The sequence below is a fragment of the Pristiophorus japonicus genome, chromosome 22, assembly GCF_044704955.1.
Source record: "Pristiophorus japonicus isolate sPriJap1 chromosome 22, sPriJap1.hap1, whole genome shotgun sequence".
NCBI classification, from domain to species: domain Eukaryota; kingdom Metazoa; phylum Chordata; class Chondrichthyes; family Pristiophoridae; genus Pristiophorus; species Pristiophorus japonicus.
Window position 1 is genome coordinate 13,527,325 of NC_091998.1, and position 19,745 is coordinate 13,547,069.

Consider the following 19,745-nt stretch of genomic DNA (forward strand, 5'->3'; position numbering starts at 1 on the left):
CGAAACCCTGCAAAATGTTTTCCTTGGTTGGAGTCTATTTTTTAATAAATATAAATGATTCAACGAACAAGTAAAGTTCTCTGTGAAACACATTATTGATTTCTATAACTGAGTTTAAATACTATTTTCTGCAGTTTACCACCTGTGTGTTATCAACTACACTCATTTATAAAGGTCAAGTGGCCTATTAACAGTTAAGAGCTTTAGATTTACATAATTTCAATTAACTTTCCATCAGCAATAAATTACCACATGGTTAGTTGGGAAACCAGCATTTTTATTGCTTGCTGATAAATATGTGGAGTCGCTGCTTATTTTCTGCCGATGTATGTTGATACGTAGCCAATGGATGGAGGAAAAATAAAACGGGCACAGGTTCCACCTCAAGTGCTTTCCACCAGCTAGAATGGCAGAAAAGGAGGTTATGAATGTGATATCTTCTTTACATCACTAAGCACACTACACATAAGATGGCGCTACAGAAAACGTTGTCACATGACCCTTTATTGTATTTACATCAGTAGTTGTATTACCACAGTACTCCACTAGGTGGAGCAATAGTCCACTCAGGGGGAGCTCAATATTACAATGAAGAAAAATTTGTTCCTGGGATGTGGGCGTCCCCGGCAACATCAGCATTTATTGCCCATCCTTAATTGTCTTCGAGAAGGTGGTGGTGAGCCGGCTTCTTGAACCGCTGCAGTTCGTGTGGTGAAGGTTAGGGAGGGAGTTCCAGGATATTGACCCAGCGATAATGAAGGAACGGCCGATATATTTCCATGGTAGGACGGTGTGTGACTTGGAGGGAAACGTGGAGGTGGTGGTGTTCCCATGTGTCTGCTGCCCTTGTCCTTCTAGGTGGTAGAGGTCACGGGTTTGGGAGGTGCTGGGACAGATTGCAAAAAGGAGGGAAAACAGGGTCCCAAAGAAAACACCCAAGACATCAATCCCAGCGTGATAGTTTGGATGTCCTGACTTTCATTCTGAGGGAACGTTTTATTAATCAAGGGCTATGGTGTGTACACGAGAGGGACGATCAACTGTTGTGTGATGCAATGGGGGAGTGATTGTATGTGTAATGTATTTGCTTCATGGGTTCTTTGCCTAAGAATTCATAGCGACACATTGCTATTAAGAACTAGTTGGTTTATTAGCAAAGGTTTAACACTCACACTAAACATTACCAGTTCATCCACTAGGCTCACAACTACCTGCCTTATCATGGATCCCCTGAACCCAACTGGCTGGGGTTTTATTGAGTCTGGTGAACATCACGTGACTGGCTCAGCCACTCCCAACTCAACAGCTCTACAACTATTTTAGTGTCAACTGTAAATCAAATGCCCCTTCAACAACAGCTCTACAAACCTGAGAGCACACTCCTGAGTGCATACATTACTGTAACGGGGCATCTAGGACCTCCTGAACAGTGGACCCAAGGGTCTCTCCTTAAATCAATGACATTTAGTGGTCGAGAAAGTAGTAGAGCAAGCGACGGAAAAGGAAATGAGGTGAATTAAAATCAAATTAGAGACAGCAAAAGAAATCAAGAAAGTGAGTGGATTAAGAGAGAAAATAAAGAGATAGAAAGCAAGAGAGATTTTTTTTAAATTTAAAATATTAAAAAAAAACAACAATTCACTACTTGCAGGAGTGAGACCCCACAGCTTCATTCGTTCTCTTCCAGAGCCTCCAAGGTTGAGTGGCATGTCAAGACCACAAATCATGTCATCAACACAGTCCTTACGGCATGAATTACCAGCCCCACAAGCAGCGCCCAGATTAATTTGTGTAAACAATGTAAATGCAGCAATTTCTTGACACACAATGGGGAGGCTCAAGGCCGGATGGTAATTATTTTCGGTTTTTCCGGAGGGCGCAAGTCAGGGCCAAGAGACCTCACCACAAATTGCTGGGATTCTTTTCCTTTTCAAACGCACTAAATGGCGGGCATCGTGAACCCACCGTTACTTTTCCAGCAATTGCTGGGCCAATGTCGAGACTCGATTTCAATCAGTCGGCTTTGCAGCAGCAGCTCAGTCATACTTGCGCTGCCCACAGTCTGATGATACTGCACATTGCGTTGGACTGACACATCGAATAGCTAACTGCCTGTATGAAGCACTTGATCAGCAGTAGCAACCTCTCAGAGAATAGATCGGTTGGCATTTTGGGTGCTGATGCTCACAGATGCTGACTGATCTGCTCTGCATTTGGAACATTTTCAAAGTTTGTTTCAGATGTCTTGTCCTGCCTTTTTAGCCCCCGTATATATTTAGTTACAATGTTTTTCCTGTCAAAGTCAACTCCGATGAAATTCAGAAGTGCAACCTTTTATACAAGTGGAAAAAGATTCAGTTGACTTCTTGCATGCACTGGTCCCAATAATAGTTTCCCCGATTGCAAACAGCAACAACAACTTGTATTTATATAGCGCCTTTAATGTAGTAAAATGTCCTAAGGCGCTTCACAGGAGTGTTATAAGACAAAAATTTGATACCGAGCCACATAAGAAGTAATTTCGGCAGATGACCAAAAGCTTGGTCAAAAAGGTAGGTTTTAAGGAGCGTCTGAAAGGAGGAAAGAGAGGTAGAGGGGCGGCGAGGTTTAGGGAGGGAGTTTCAGAGCTTAGGGTCCAGGCAGCTGAAGGCAAACCTTTTCCATTGCCAGGCAGAGAGGGCAAAGGGCAGGGGTGCAAGGTTTCCAAACAGCAAGTCGCAACACACTCTGTGAATGGCCAGGCAATCATAAAGCAAACTGGTGAACCCCCACCACTCAATCCAGAACCTGATGGAGTTTCTTAGTTTCAGGAGGGAGGCATCTTTAAAATAAATCCTGGGAATTTTGCCCTCTGGGAATGTGCGTAGAGTGACAATGGTGAATTCAGAGAGTTGTATGTTGTGACTCGATTGACTCTATAAGAACATTAGAAATAGGAGCAGGAGCAGGCCATTTGGCCCCTGGAGCCTGCTCCGCCATTTAATACGATCATGGCTGATCCAATCATGGACTCGGATCCACTTCCCTGCCCGCTCCCCAGAACCCCTTATCGGTTAAGAAACTGTCTATAGAAACGGTTAAGAGACCCTCTATTAAGGCGATAGAACGGAGATGCCAATGAACTCATCATTGTTCTTTGCTGCACCTGGGGAATAGTTAGTTCCCAAACACAATGGCCAGAAAAAAGGGGCAGAGACGCATTCCATCAGGTCCCAACCCCACTGCGTTGCCCCAGGATTTTCCTCGGTTCCCCAGAGTTGTGAATTGGGCCTAACTGTCTCACCTCCACTGCTGTTTAAACCCTCACTCATGCTTTAGTCACCTCCAGGCTCCACTCCGCCGATCAGCCTCCTCACATCCATTCCATATGAAGCACTGCCCATTTAAATTGGACCGCCTCCATTCGCGAGGCTATGGCAAAAGCAAATCGAGTGCTAGGATGTACAGCCAGAGCAATTAAATAAACAAATCAAAAATACTACTCTGTCTTGTAAAAGACCTTGGTTAGCCATCATTTAGAATACCGGTGGAAAAAGTTGGGGTGTGGGACTAAATTGGATTGCTCTTTCAAAGAACTGGCACAGGCACACTGGATTGAATGGCCTTCATCGGTGTTGCAAGATTCCATAATTCTATAATATTGTGTCCAATTTTGGTCCTCTCACATGTTGGATGATAGAGTCTCTGGAAATGGTTCAAGGGAGGACCAGTAGATTGATACCACCTTTAAAGGGCCTTAGTTATCAGAATAGGCTTTTTAGCTCTAGAAAATTGTGCAATGCAAAGAGATTTGATTCAGATCTTTTAAATAATGTTCCTTCCCTTGTTGCACATTTCAAAAGGAGAGGGGAGAGAAAGAATGGTGGAAACACGGCTGCAATATTCGAATCCTAAATACTCCTCGGTAGACACTCTACACTCCCCCACCCCTAAACCAACCCTCCCCCACTACCCACCACAAGAAAATCAGTCACCCCGTCTGTGGCTGGGACTGGAGAATTTTAGCTATGAGGAAAGGTTGCATAGGTTGGGTTTGTTTTCAATGGGAGAGGGGGCTGAGGGGAGATTTTATTGAGGTGCATAAAACTACGAGGGGCCTGGATAGAGTGGATAGGAAGGACCTATTTCCCATAGCAGAGGGGTCAACAACCAGGGGGCGTAGATTTAAAATAATTGGGAGGAGGTTTAGAGGGGATTTGAGGGGAAACTTTTTCACCCAGAGGGTGGTGGGGGTCTGGAACTCACTGCCTGAAAAGGTGGTAGAGGCAGAAACCCTCCCCACATTTAAAAAGTACTTGGATATGCACTTGAAATGCCGTAACATACAGAGTTACGGACCAAGAGCTGGAAGGTGGGATTAGAATGGATAACTCTTGGGCGGACAGCGTGGACACGATGGGCCGAAATGGCCTCCTTCCATGCTGTAAATTTCTATGATTCCATGATTTACTACCGTTTCAAATCACAGAAAGAGTACTTTTCGCACCAGAGCCCATCCTTGCACCGGTACTGAGCCACCGTGATATCCGGCAAGCCGACACGTCAAAACGGTGTGGATGTAAATATGGTATTTGACCATTATATTACTAATTAAAATACTTTGTAGTGACGGAGCAGGAGGTTGTTCCGGATCAGCAGTGATCTACACACATAGATTGATTAATAAACCATCAAGCCACTTGAAGAAACAGTATCTCCAATGTAGCAGTCATTACATCTTCCACTTAAGACAAAACACTTGAATATTAAACACATAAAAGAGCCATTCAGATAAATACAAGGCACACCTTCACATTTCAGAACTTGTGAGATTGGGATCATGGTCCCTGGTCTCGAATATTGTTATGGTACTTCAAATGTCCTACATTATCTCCCACATTCATTTTTAAATTTACTGCAATCATTTCGCCGTTAAAATTTTTTTTTTCCCTCAGCTCAAAAAGAAAGTTCCCGAAAGCTGGCAGCTGCTTGAATTAGATTTATGGAACCGTCCCAAGATGACAAAGAGGATCATTGCACGAGAGGGCTATTGAAATATGAGGTATGATGGAAAGAAAGGAGATTGATGACAGAGAGAAGAATATTCTATATCCTCGTCATCTAAGGCATCACTCTCTGAATTTGCCTCACCCTAAATGATTCACAATCATTTTGTTTGGGGAAAATAAAAGCGTGGTTGTCACTGCAAAACTGGAATGGTTCTGGGAGGATTTTCTCTTTAATATGTGGAAGGGGAATGTGGTCAGCCCTCATACTGTCAGTGACAAAGGGGCGACCACAAGAACATAAGAATTATAGGAGTCAGCTGCAGCCCAATGGGTAACACACTCACCTCTGAGTCAGAAGGTTGTGAGCACAAAAAATCCAGACTGACACTCCAGTGCTGAGGGAGTGCTGCACTGTCGGAGGTGTCGTCTTTCGGATGAGAGGTTAAATCGAGGCCCCATCTCAAGTGGACGTAAAAGATCCCAGTGGCACTATTTTGAAGAAGAGCAGGGGAGTTCTCCCCAGTATCCTGGGCCAATATTTATCTCTCAATCAACATGACAAAAAACAGGTTATCTGATCATTATCACCTTGCGATTTGTGGGAGCTTGCTCGTGCACAAATTGGCTGCCGCGTTTCCCACACTACAGCAGTGACGACACTCCAAAAAGTACTTCATTGGCTGTAAAGCGCTTTGAGACGTCCGGTGGTTGTGAAAGGCGCTATATAAATCCAAGTCTTATTTTATATGAGCCTACTCTGCCATTCGGTAAGATCATGGCTGATCTTCTGGAGGGCAAATCTGAGTGTGGAGATTGCCCTGCCTTTGCCCCCCTCACCCCCTGCCCCCCACCAATCCTATAATAACCTGTAGGGCGGGTAGAATGATAACATGATCACAGTCAATTTTTCCAGAAGGCAGTCAAAATGGCCACCAATTTTACAACTGCCTGATAATGGCCTCATTTATCACCATCCTAAGAAGTGCTGACTGGTTAGCCAAGGGCCAAATCTATTGAAAGTTATTCCATTTTTCAGCTGTTGCCCTTTGGCCATTGTTCTGGTCACTCGTGTGTCCAACAATATATTACATTTTCATCACAACATCGCCAGTTGTCTAAATAGCAGGCACATGGAGCTATTTAGGGTACTTGCGATTTTGTGACACCAGTACTAAACGTGTTATAAATATTAAGAGGTGTTCTCAGATGGTAAAAAAAACGTTTAAATGTGTAAAATAAGCAAGTTATGACCACGAGAAGCAGTGTCTGAGAGATGAGAACCATGTGAAAAGATTATTTTCTAATGTGGCGGCTCCTGTTTGGTGTAGAATGAAGAATGAGGAATGGAAACAAAAGATGTCACTCAACACATCTTGACAATAAGTACGGGGACTAAGCGCCACTCGGTTTAAAAGGAGGGGGAATTGAAGTTAAACAAAATCACACTAAAGAAAGACTTGCATTTGTATAGCGCCTTTCATCATGACCAGGTCTTTTATGATGTTGGTCGAGGGATAAATCTTGGCCAGGACACCGGGGAGAACTCCCCTGCTCTTCTTCAAAATAATGCCATGGGATCTTTTACGCCCACCTGAGAGAGCAGACGGGGCCTCGGTTTAACGTTTCATTGGAAAAGACGACACCTCCGACAATGCAGCACTCCCTCAGCATTGCACTGGAGAGTCAGCCTAGAGCATGTACTCAAGTCTCTGGAGTGGGACTTTGACCCCACAACCTTCTGACTCAGAGGCGAGAGTGCTAACTGTATTTTATAGTCTCTTGAACACTCTTAGTTCAACTTAACTCTATTTATTTGGGAGATCTCAGACAGCCATGTGGAGCTTTAAAATGACGTTCCTTCACAGACCCTCTTTCTCAATACAATTCCCTATACCTCCTAACTAGATGGCGCTATACATTAATTCGTTACCCTACCCACTGAATGACAGATCAAATACAGCTGACTTAGTGTGGGAACTAAGTGTTACCCCCAACCTTTCAGTATTCAGAGTGCAATAAAAGTAGCACAAGATTATTTGATTGATTTAGCCTTGTGGCAAGAAGCAGATATTTCACCTACTCTCAGTTGAGTGCATGATATAGGGAGGCTGTAATTCAAACTGAGATTTAAAAGAGCATTTTAAAGATTAGAGTGATATATATTTGGTTAGCTCTGTGTTTATCCAGGTCCATTATGTCAGTGCTAATGAATAGAGCATTTCTTTTATCCCTTTATGTACCCAATGACAGTGCCAAGTTGAAGTGTTTAGTCGAGGCCCAGCCATATGATTTAGCCACAAACTCAAATGCTCACCACATGTGTGACACTTTCACTTCTGACATATCCAGCCACACAGCCTCACCGAATAAGACTGCCAACTTATATCCAATTAATTAAATGTGAAGTCGATTAGAGTATCAAGTAGATAATGGTAAATTGAGATTATGCTAGATCTGCATTCGATCCCATGTTGACACTCCACACTGTTGTGTGCACAACTGATGTTTCCTGATCTGAATCCCATCTCAAGTGTATGCCTGGTTAAGAATATTTTAATAATAAAATAAATTGTGTTGCAATAAGACGAGCGAACCCCAGTGTAGGCATAAAAACTACATTATCCGAACAAAGGAGACATACACCACTAGAGTGGACACCAGTGTTCCTTGAGTTTCTAAAGTTTCAAATTTAGATTGCCCAAAGCCAATGAGTAAATGACGATAAAGACCCCAATAAATGTCCAAGAACTTGGCTATCTCCAGCATAAGAACATAAGAATTAGGATTAGGCCATACGGCCTCTCGAGCCTGCTCTGCCATTCAATAAGATAATGGATGATCATCAACCTCAACTCCACTTTCCTTTCGAGTCCAAAAATCTAGCTTTTTCAAACTTGAATATACTCAACGATTCAGCATATACAGCCCTTTGGGATAGAGTATTCCAAAGAGTCACAACCCTCTGAGTGAAGAAATTCCTCCTCATCTCAGTCCTAAATAGCCGACCCATTATCCTGAGACTGTGACCCCCGAGTTCTAGAATCTTCAGCCCAGGGAACCAACCTCTCAGAATTTACTCTGTCAATCCCCCTCAGAATACTATATGCTTCAATTAGATCACCTCTCAATCTTCTAACCTTCAGATACTGTAGGCCCATTCTACATAATGATATAAACCACAAGGTTTAAGACCAATACATTCCATCCATCTATCCATGCCTAAATTTCATAACCAGCCTTTTTGCCTCCAACTTTGCACAGATAAATATTTAGTGACACATTGATCATAAGAACAAGAGAGCATAAGAAATAGGAGCATGAGTTGTCCGTTTGGCCCCTCGAAGCTACTCCGCCATTCTATAAGATCATGGCTGATCTTTGACCTCAACTCCACTTTCCCACCTGATCCCCACATCCCTTGATTCCCTTAGTGCCCAAAAATCTATCGATCTCCGTCTTGAATATACTCAATGAATTCCCATCCACAGCCCTCCGGGATAAATTAAAGGTGGAGGACTCAACTCCACTTTCCCGTCCTATCCCCATATCCTTTTATTTGTTTACAGAGGATGTCCTCTGCGCTTCATGGGGTGACAAAACAGCACCATCATGCACTGTGGGCTTTGTCGGTCTATAGAAGAGCCACCCCATAACTCACACGCAAAGTTCCTCTCCCGAAGAAAATGGTTCTACAGGCACCAGCAGCCTTCCAGTACCACTCTCACGTAACTGTCTGAGGCAGGGAATACTGGAAGGCTATCCCACCACAGTAAGCTTCACAGACAAGTGCAATCTCTCCAACATGCACGCAGCAGGGGTCAGTTGACTACGATCAAGAACAGGTCTCTTGGCTGATTTTTGGCTCCTCAGCTTGACAATGCAGAGTTTCAGTGCAATGACCCGCACTGAGCTCTACCTGGGCTCAGCTTTGCCAGCATTGACCAAAGTTCTGATTGATTTTCGGGCCTCCATGACATCATTAAGGTTACTGATTCTGCCTCATGATCCTACACCCACTGTCTACCTTAACCTAAAGTAAGTGGTGCATCCAGAGGAATTGCTTCTCTCAGAGGGTTGTAAATCTGTGGAATTCTCTGCCCCAGAGAGCTGTGAAGGCTGGGTCATTGAATATATTTAAGGCGGAGATAGACAGATTTTTGAGCGATAAGGGAGTCAAGGGTTATGGGGAGTTGAGGCCAAGATCAGATCAGCCATGATCTTATTGAATGATGGAGCAAACTCAAATGGCTGACTCCTGCTCCTATTTCTTATGTTCTTATCCTTGAATGAAATGGGGGGGGGGGGGGGAAGAGAGAGAGAGGGAGAAAGAGAGAGAGAGAGAGAGAGAGAAAAAGAGAATGAGAAAGAGAGAGAGAGAGAGAGAAAACACGTAATGGAGAGTGACTCACTTGTGGGAAATGGGAGATGGATACACATAAAAATATAGATGGGTAACTTCCTCTGAAACATATAATTATCTACCACAGGTAAAATGTCCGGAATTGTCCGAAGATCAGACACTTTTGAGGTGGCCAAGATGGTGACGTCGGGCGGCGAAAGATGAGGAAACCGGTAAAAAAAACAATTAAAAACACAGCGCCGGAGGGCTGGGGGCGGCGGGAATCGGCGAGGAGCGCCAACAGCGAGGTCCGAATTCCGGAAAAATCCGAAAACCAGCACGATCTTGGTCTCGAGGTTTCCGGATTTCAGACATATTGTTTTCCTTGTCCGAAATCTGGAAAATCCAAAAACCGACACGGTCTCAGTCCCAAGATGGCCGTTGTACCTGTACACCCTCCACCTCTGACTGCTAAGGCTGATGTGTGAACGTTTTATCTAACATACTTTAGCCAGCATGAACATGACACTCTTGCAATACAAACAGTCCAGAACTGTACTTTTTTTTTGTAAGATTCTGATTAGTTCTTTGTCCTCTCCACAGATATATTTATCTCATTAAATGGTACACACAGTGCCGAAATACATTGTACTAATTTGGATTCCAGTGCCAAAACTATGATTACATTGGATGAGGTACAGATATTGTGAATTGGACTTCTTTCATTCAGGCTACAGAAATCCTGGTGTCAGCACAACTTTGATCAGCGCATTCAATTCTTTGGCAAACTACAAATGCGTTTTCAGAGCTTAGCTGTGCTGTCAAAGTTCAGCCTGTGATTAAAGTGTGGCATACGATTAAAAAAGCCAGCATTAGACTGAACGCTCCACATCTTGGACACCAAGGCATCAAAGGTGATGAATATTTCCTCCAAAATGTCTCTCATCTCCAGCAAGGCCCGAGTTAGTCCTTGACCTGTTCAGCTGTTTATGTAATGGAGCTGGCTGCAACAGTAACATTCACATCACACTAGTCTGGAATGAGAGGGCTGTCTTGTAAGGAGAGAGTAAGTAGAATGGGCCTGTATTCTTAGAAGAATGAGAGGCGATCTCACTGAAACATCTAAAATCCTTAGAGGGCTCGACAGGTTAGATGCGGAGAGGCCGTTTGCCCTGGCTGGAGAGTCGAGAACCAGGGGCCACAGTCTCAGAATAAGGGGTCGGCCATTTAGGATTGAGATGAGGACAAATTTCTTCACTCAGAGGGTGGTGAATCTTTGGAACTCTCTACCCCAGAGGGCAGTGGGAGGCTCAGTTATTGAGGAGAGTCAAGACAGAGAGAGAGCATTAAATTTTTAAACACTAAATGAATCAAGAGCTGCGGGGATCAGGCGGGAAAGTGGAGTTGCAGTAGGAGATCAGCCATGATTTTATTGAATGGCAGAGCAGGCTCAAGGGCCATATGGCCTACATTTGCTCCTATTTCTTATGTAATTCTTCCGAAAGGAAATGTTCCTTCTCAGAATCTTCCAAATCGTTTTCATTTACTTGCAACATTCAGATTTATTTTGTAAAATTTGTGAATTGAAAGGCATGTATATTTTCTCATGGTTAAACCAAGAATCTCCAGTGTGGGCATTTAAATTTTTTTAGCTCATATGGATGCTAAAACAAATACTAATGTTACAGCAATTAATATTAACAGAAATAGTTCAATAGCTGTAATATTAACTCTATACATGATTAAATATATTTTTTTTTAAATAAAAAGTTGCTTTTTCTCCCTTTTCTTCTTGCATCGTTTTCGTTTTGTTTGAATTTACTTCGAACTGGCTGAAAGCCAGTTACATAGGCTAGTTTTTCAGCCAATAAAGGCCCAGAATTCTAAAGATTAGCACAAGTGCCCAATACAGTCAATAACCAGAGAACACAGATTTAAAGCCGACTGTCAAAAGGACCAGAGACAACAGGAGGAACCATTCTTTATCTACCTATCTATTTAATTTTGCACAGCGACCGTTCTGACTGAGGCCGTTCGCAACCTTGGTGTCATATTTGACCCCGAGATGAGCCTTGGTCCCCATTTCCACACCATCACCAAGAGTGCCCAGTTTCATCTCCTTATCATCGCCAACTCTACCACTGCCTCAGCTCATCTGTTGCTGTTGCACTCCTGACCAGCCTCCCAACTTCCACCTTCCATTAACTTGAGCTCATCCAAAACTCTGCTGTCCTTATCCCAACTTGCACCTAGTCCTGTTCACCCATCACCCCTGTGCACCCTGACCTACAATCGGTTCCTAGTCTGGTAACGCGTCGCTTTTATCCTTGTTTATCCTTGTTTTCAAATCCCTCCATGGCCTCACCTCTCCCTGGGCCCAAGTTTCCACATGATTTGCGCCTGATTTTTAGGAGCAACTGGTGGAGAACGGACTATCTTAGAAATCGCAATTCTCCACATTTTTTTTTCTGCAGTTCTAGTCAGGTAGAACAGTTCTACTTTGGAACAGAATTTTTTCTTCAAAAGGGGGCGTGTCCGGCCACTGACGCCTGATTTAAAAGTTTCCACAGTGAAAACGTACTCCAAACTAAGTTAGAATGGAGCAAGTGAAGATTTTTGTAGAACTGAAAAAACCTGTTCTACACATTAAAAAATCAGGCGCAGGTTACAAATTAGGCGTCCAGAAAGAGGTGGGGGGGGAGGGGGGGGGGGATGGGAACTCATTAAATTCTACAATAAATCCTTATTTATACTTCTACAAATATTATACAAATAAATCCAACCTGAATAAACATTTATAAGCAAAGAAAAGATTAAATAAACCATCTTCCTACCTGTGTGAAAGTGCTTCAGGCAGGGAGAATGCTGCAGTCAGCCTGAGGCGCCCGTTCTTCCCGCGGGGGCGGGGGGGGGGGGGGAGGCGCCTGTTCTTCCCGCGGGGGCGGGGGGGAGAAAGCGCCCGTTCTTTCCCTTGGGGGGGGGGGCGGGGAGGGGAGAGGAGGCGCCCGTTCTTTCCTGGGGGGGGGTGGGGGTGTGGCGCCCGTTCTTCCCGCGGGGGGGGGGGGGGGGAGGGGAGAGGAGGCGCCTGTTCTTCCCGCAGGGGGGGGGGGGAAGGAGACAGTGAGAAGGCTGCAAGTGCTGATGTGCTGATGGCAATGTGCTTTTATTAAAAAAAATTTCAAAATTAAACAGCTACAAAGAACTACTAAAATGGCCGAGTGCCAATGTTTTTTTCACACTGAGCATGTGCGAACGCTCTAATGCGCACGCGCAGCGTTGCCGGCAGGAAAAAAACTAATTTAAATAGTACCCGCCCCCTCCCACTTAGAAAATCGGCGCGAGTGTAGGCTCCGCCCCCCTGGGCGCCGCGCCAAACAGACAAGGAGCTGCAGAACGCTCCAGAATCGCAAGGTTTTTTTTAGGCGCCGTTTTAGGGGCCCCCTATCTCTGTAATCTCTTCCAGCACCACAACCCCCCCCCCCCCCCACCACCCCCCCTGGAGACCTCTGCAATGCTCCAATTCTGGCCTATTGCGCATCGCTGATTTTAACTGCCCCACCATTGGTGGCCGTGCCTTCAGCTGCCCCTAGGCCCCAAGCTCTGGAACTCCCTCCCTATACCTCCCCGCCTCGCTCTCTCCTCCTTTAAAACACTCCTTTAAACCTACATCTTTGACTAAGCTTTTGGTCACCTGTCCTAAAATCTCATGTGGTCGAGTGTCAAATTTTGTTTGATAACGCTCCTGTGAAGCACCTTGGAATGATTCACTACGTTAAAGGCGCTATATAAATCAAGTTGTAGATGTTAACTGGAATGCACTGCCTGAAAGAGGGGAGGAAGAAGATTCAATAGTAACTTTCAAAAGGGAAATAGATAAATACTTGAAGGAATAAAAATTACAGGGCTTTGGGAGGTGGGGGGAGAGCAGGATGAGTGGGACATTGGATAGGTCTACCAAAGAGCTGGCACAGGCATGATGGGCCAAATGGCCTCCTTCTGTGCTGTGTCATTCTATGATTCTGTGGAACCAGATCAAGTTCTTATGCATTACACCAAGCATTGCTCCTGGATAAGTTCTCACTGACAGTGAGGCCCTGATAAAGGTAACCACACAGGATGACCATGGGAGCACCGTGGTTGAGTTAATATGGTGATTGTACCAAACAAATCCATGAGATTGTGAGCTTTACCAGCTTTACCTGTCCTGTCCTCTCGCAATGCAATTAAATAACACTCCAACCAACAGTTTCGACCAGCCCTTGGACCTCACTGATTTTAACTTGCCTTCCTTGGTACTATAGTTTGTTTTATGTTTATAGAATGGCACAAATCATAGACCAAAACGATAGGGTATTATGAAAGTAAAAACCATACCTCAGTAAAACTCCATTCAGCTGTGGCTCAGTGGCTAGCACCCTCGCCTCGGAGTCAGGTGTTGTGAGTCCAAATCCCACACTGAGGACTTGAGCACATAAATCTAGGCTGACACTCCAGTGCAGTGCTGAGGGAGTGCTGCACTGTCGGAGGTGCCGTCTTTCGGATGAGACGTTAAACCGAGGTTCTGCCTGCTCTCTCTGGTGGATGTAAAAGATCCCACCGCACTATTTGGAAGAAGAGCAGGGGAGTTATCCCCGGTGTCCTGGCCAATATTTATTCCTCAACCAAAATCAACAGATTATCTGGTCATTATCACATTGCTGTTTGTGGGAGCTTGCTTTGCGCAAATTAGCTGCCACATTTCCCACATTACAACAGTGACTAAACTTCAAAAGTACCTCATTCACTGTAATAGCACTTTGAGGTCATGAAAGGCACTATATAAATTATTTGATTTTCTTTAACAGATCTCAATTCCATTCCACCATAAATAAATCCACTTTGAACTTCATAAAGGCTAATTGGCTGTAATATTCTGTTTTGTAGCATGTAACCTCTCACCCCAGCATTCTCATGAGTACAACAAAACATCAAACACATGATTTGTTTCAGTCTCAGCTCTGAGCATTCAATAGGCACTGCAATAACACGGGCCAAGTCCTTCAAAACAGATTCTCGAGCCAACTGTACGAGTTCGGCATTGTCAACAGCTCATATTTAAGATTTTGGGTGCAGTTCTTCAGTTCGTGCATCGTAGAATACCAAACACATGTCTCTGCGTCGCAACAGGTGACTCTTCCACTTCGAAGGGTGCAGTGTCAGAACAGCAAGCAATCGATAATGTTAGGGGAGGGGGGAGGGGAGGAGGAGGTGACATAGGAAACATAGGAAATAGGTACAGGAGTAGGCCATTCGCCCCATTCAATGAGTTCATGGCTGAACATGCAACTTCAGTATCCCATTCCTGCTTTCTCACCATACCCCTTGATCCCCCTAGTAGTAAGGACTACATCTAACTCCTTTTTGGATATATTTAGTGAATTGGCCTCAACAACTTTCTGTGGTAGAGAATTCCACAGGTTCACCACTCTCTGGGTGAAGAAGTTTCTCCTCATCTCGGTCCTAAATGGCTTAACCATTATCCTTAGACTGTGACCCCTGGTTCTGGACTTCCCCAACATTGGGAACATTCTTCCTGCATCTAACCTGTCAAAACCCGTCAGAATTTTAAGCGTTTTTATGAGATCCCCTCTCATTCTTCTGAACTCCAGTGAATACAAGCCCAGTTGATCCAGTCTTTCTTGATATGTCAGTCCTGCTATCCCGGGAATCAGTCTGGTGAACCTTCGCTGCACTCCCTCAATAGCAAGAATGTCCTTCCTCAGGTTAGGAGACCAAAACTGTACACAATACTCCAGGTGTGGCCTCACCAAGGCCCTGTACAACTGTAGTAACACCTCCCTGCCCCTGTACTCAAATCCCCTCGCTATGAAGGCCAACATGCCATTTGCTTTCTTAACCGCCTGCTGAGGTATTTCACATTTAATACTTCTCCCAAATATATAGGTGAATTGGAAGCAATAACTGATCATACTTACACAGAGTGCACTCTGTCCAGTTACTGTCCAGCGGAATTCCTGTAGAATTACTTGCAACCCAATATACTACTGTAGAACTACACAGATCCCCTTATGATGTCATGCATGCATCCTCATTCATTAAAGTTTTATAAACCACTTTGTGGTTTCCATTATTTTTTGCACCAATAATATCAAAAAGATTCCAGTTATTAGGTTTTGCTTTGTTATTGTTACTTTTATTGTAATCAGATGGCTCGATTAATGCCCCGTGTCCTTTGTGCTCTTGCCCCGAATGCAAACACAGTGCTTATTCTGAAAAGGACATAACAAGCCTAGTGTGGCTCAGAAAAGTTCAGAAACTATAGAATGGCAACAAAGTCCGCAGGATAACAGAACTGTTGAAGGTGCCGTCTTTTGGTTGAGACGTTAGACCGAGGCCCTGTCTGAGGTGGACGTAAAGGATCCCCAGGCATTATTCCGAAGAAGAGTTGTTCTCCTGGTTTCCTGGTCAATATTTATCCCTCACCTCAACAAAAAACAGGTTATCTGGTCATTTATCTCTTTGCGGTTTACGGGACCTTGCTTTGCGCAAATTAGCTGCTGCGTTTGCCAATGTTACAGCTAGGCTAACGATTCAAAAGTACTTAATTGGCTGTGAAGCACTTTGGGACATCCGGAGAACAAAGATCATTCCTTCTTTATGGGGCATCATCCAGTGGAAAGCTGACTGACATCCCAATTCTTCCTGGAGGACATTTTTATTTAATTCTCCTTGGATTTTGGCATGCAAAATCCTTAAATATACTTAAATAGCACCAGGTAACTCTTCAGCAACTACATTACAACAGTGACTACATTTCCAAAAAAAACTTCATTGGCTTTAAAGCGCTTTGGGATTTAAATGCAAGTTTTTTTTTGCAAATCAAACTTTTTTAACTTGGCCCTTCTTATCCTGGCCCTTCAAGTATAAACTTCCTTCAGGAACTAATCTGTTCTGGGCAAGGTAGAGTAGTTCCTCAGAACTGCCTTCTAGTTACTCCCCACCGCCCCCAAATGGCCAACAACAACATGACAGCCTGATGCTGAAGCATGAAACACTGTGGGGGCAATTTTAAACTCAACTTGCCCGATGGGAAAGCCGCTTGCTTCGCACCTTGCCTGATGTTAATTTCTATTCAAGTCAAATCTGTTGCAGTACATGTTCTACGGAGTTAGAATGTTTTTCTAAACTGTGTCCCATCTGATATGTTCTTCCAATCATTTATAGTGATCAGTGCAGTTTGGTCGCGAAAGGACAGTCCCTTCAATTGTTAATAACATAAGAAATAGGAGCAGTAGGCCATACGGCCCCTCGAGCCTGCTCCGCCCTTTAATAGGATCATGGCTGATCTGATCATGGACTCAGGTCCACTTTCCTGCCCATAACCTCTTATTCCCTTATCATTTAAGAAACTGTCTTTTTCCGTCTTAAATTTATTCAATGTCCCAGCTTCCACAGCTCTCTGAGGCAGCGAATTCCCAGATTTACAACCCTCCGAGAGAAGAAATTTCTCCTCATCTCTGTTTTAAATGGGTGGCCCCTTATTCTAAGATAGTTCTAGTCTCCCCCATCAGTGGAAACATCCTCTCTGCATCCACCTTGTCAGGCCCCCTCATAATCTTATACGTTTCGATAAGATCACCTCTCATTCTTCTGAACTCCAATGAGTAGAGACCCAACCTACTCAACCTTTCCTCATAAGTCAACCCCCTCATCTCTGGAATTAACAATGGATCAGAAACATGGACCATATACAACAGACAGCTCAAGTCACTGAAGAAATACCACGAACGATGTCTCCGCAGGATCCTACAAATCCCCTGGGAGGACAGACACACCAACATTAGCGTCCTCAACCAGTTCAACATCCCCAGCATCGAAGCACTGACCACACTTGATCAGCTCCGCTGGGCGGGCCACATTGTCCGCAAGGCAGACACGAGACTCCCAAAGCAAGCACTCGGAACTGCTTCACGGCAAACGAGCCAAAGGTGGACAAAAGAAACGTTACAGGGACACCCTCAAAGACTCCCTGATAAAGAGCAACATCCCACCGACATCTGGGAGTCCCTGGCCAAAGACCGCCCTAAATGGAGGAAGTGCATCCAGGAGGGCGCTGAGCACCTCAAGTCTCATCGCCGAGAGAGTGCAGAAATCAAGCGCAGGCAGTGGAAGGAGCGTGCGGCAAATCTGTCCCACCCTCCCTTATCCTCAACGACTATCTATCCCACCTGTGGCAGGGACTGTGGCTCTCGTATTGGACTGTTCAGCCACCTAAGGATTCATTTTAAGAGTGAAACCAAGTCTTCCTCAATTCCGAGGGACTGCCCATGATGATGAAAGATAGAGAGAGGGAGGAGGAGAGGCAGAGGGGTGCAGGGAACCAGTACTAGCAAATAAGGGTTAGGTCTATAAACAGGTGAGCAATGTTCTGCTCAGGATACTGGCTTCAGGTAGATAGCAATACATCGAACTAAATAAAAGGCCTCACATACTTTTTATAGCGCTAACATTTCGAGCAGCAGATCGGAGAGGAGTGGCTGAGCAGCTATTGGTCGGCTATTTAAAGCGCTGGTGAGCTCTGAGCAGCACTACTCAGCAGGACAAGGCCCATCAGAGATAGAGAAATCAGCAGTTCATAATGGAGAATGCAATGTTCCGAAACAGTGATAGGAACACAGGAACTGGAGGAGGCCATTCATCCCCTTGATCCTATTCCGCCATTCAATTAGCAAGCGAGAACCAGGTGGGCAGGGGAAACGTTTCAAGGACACCCTCAAAGCCTCCTTGATAAAATGCAACATCCCCACCGACACCTGGGAGTCCCTGGCCCAAGACCACCTAAGTGGAGGAAGTGCATCCGGGAGGGCGCTGAGCACCTCGAGTCTCGTCGCCGAGAGCATGCAGAAAACGAGCGCAGACAGCGGAAGGAGTGTGCGGCAAACCAGTCCCACCCACCCTTTCCTTCAACCACTGTCTGTCCTACCTGTGACAGAGACTGTAATTCCCGTATTGGACTGTACAGTCACCTGAGAACTCACTTTTAGAGTGGAAGCAAGTCTTCCTCGATTTCGAGGGACTGCCTAAGATGATTCAATTGGATCACGGCTGATCTGTATCTTAACTCGTACTACCCACCTTGGCTCCATAACTCTTAACATTCTTGCTTAACAAAAAATGATCAAACTCAGTTTTGAAATATTTAATTGACCCACAGCCTGAACAGCTTTTTGGGAAGAGAGTTCCAGATTCCCACTGCCCTTTGTGTGAAGAAGTGCTTCCTGATATCACCCCTGAATGGCCTGGCTCTAATTTTAAGGCTACCCCACTTTGTTATGGACTGTCCCACCAGAGGAAATAACTTCCCTCTATCTACCCTATCAGAACATTTTATCATCTTAAACATCTCAATTAGATCACCACTTAATCTTCCATCATCAATAGAATACAAGCCGTGTCCATGCCAGGCTGGGGGGATTGAACCCACAACCTTCTGACACAGAGACACGAGTGCTCCCAATCCCTCAGAATTTATTTTGTTTTGAATTAGCAGACTATTATGATCCGAGCGCTAATATTGAATTGAAGCAGTTTATTATCTAAACATATAAGCTGCTCAATGTATATAAAATGGAGTCTGAACTTTGAAATGTAAAATAATATTCTTTGGCCCCTCTCCCGCCACACAAACTCTACCAAAACAAATCAAAACCATAAGGAGTCACCTCCCAAACCCACGACCTCTACCACCTAGAAGGACGAGGGCAGCAGGCACATGGGAACACCACCACCTCTACGTTCCCCTCCCAGTCACACACCATCCTGACTTGAAATATATCGGCCGTTCCTTCATCGTCGCTGGGTCAAAATCCTGGAACATCCTCCCTAACAGCACTGTGGGAGCACCTTCACCTCACGGACTGCAGTGGTTCAAGAAGGCAGCTCACCACCTCCTTCTCACGGGCAATTAGGGATGGGAAATAAATGCCGGCCTTGCCAGCGACACCCACATCCTGTGAATGAATAGGGAGGGGGGAAATAAATAATTTCATGAACGTTTCAAAACCAAAAACACCCGAGCGAACACCACTGCGTAAACTGCTTTCTAAAAGCCACTGGCAGCTAATGGCATTACCTCCCACAGGAAGAGTGAAACCTTAACTGCTGTTTACGTGTGTTCATTGCATAATCAGCCTGTGTGGTGATAACGACAGCTTCTGGAGTGAAGCACATTGTGCTCCAGCAGAAGAATGGAGAATCGTGTTAATTATTATTTTATAAAAACAGCTGCTTCCCCCACCAGCCCCCTCTCCCCCTCCTCTCCTCCTCCTCTCCTCTCCTCTCTCCCCCTCCTCTCTGTCATGTATCTTACATTATTATATATAACTGCTATACATGACTGTAATAAGATATGATCTGTA

At 44.7% G+C, this 19,745-nt stretch overlaps 1 long non-coding RNA gene across 1 annotated transcript in view; it reads right to left on the reverse strand.

Annotated features, from left to right (window-relative positions):
- Positions 1-256: 256 nt before the first annotated feature.
- Positions 257-19,745, reverse strand: part of LOC139234681 (uncharacterized) — a 22,847-nt gene continuing 3,358 nt past the window's right edge. Inside the window, exon 2 of the long non-coding RNA XR_011588324.1 lies at positions 257-401. This is a non-coding gene — a long non-coding RNA (uncharacterized lncRNA). The remainder of the gene's footprint in view (positions 402-19,745) is intronic.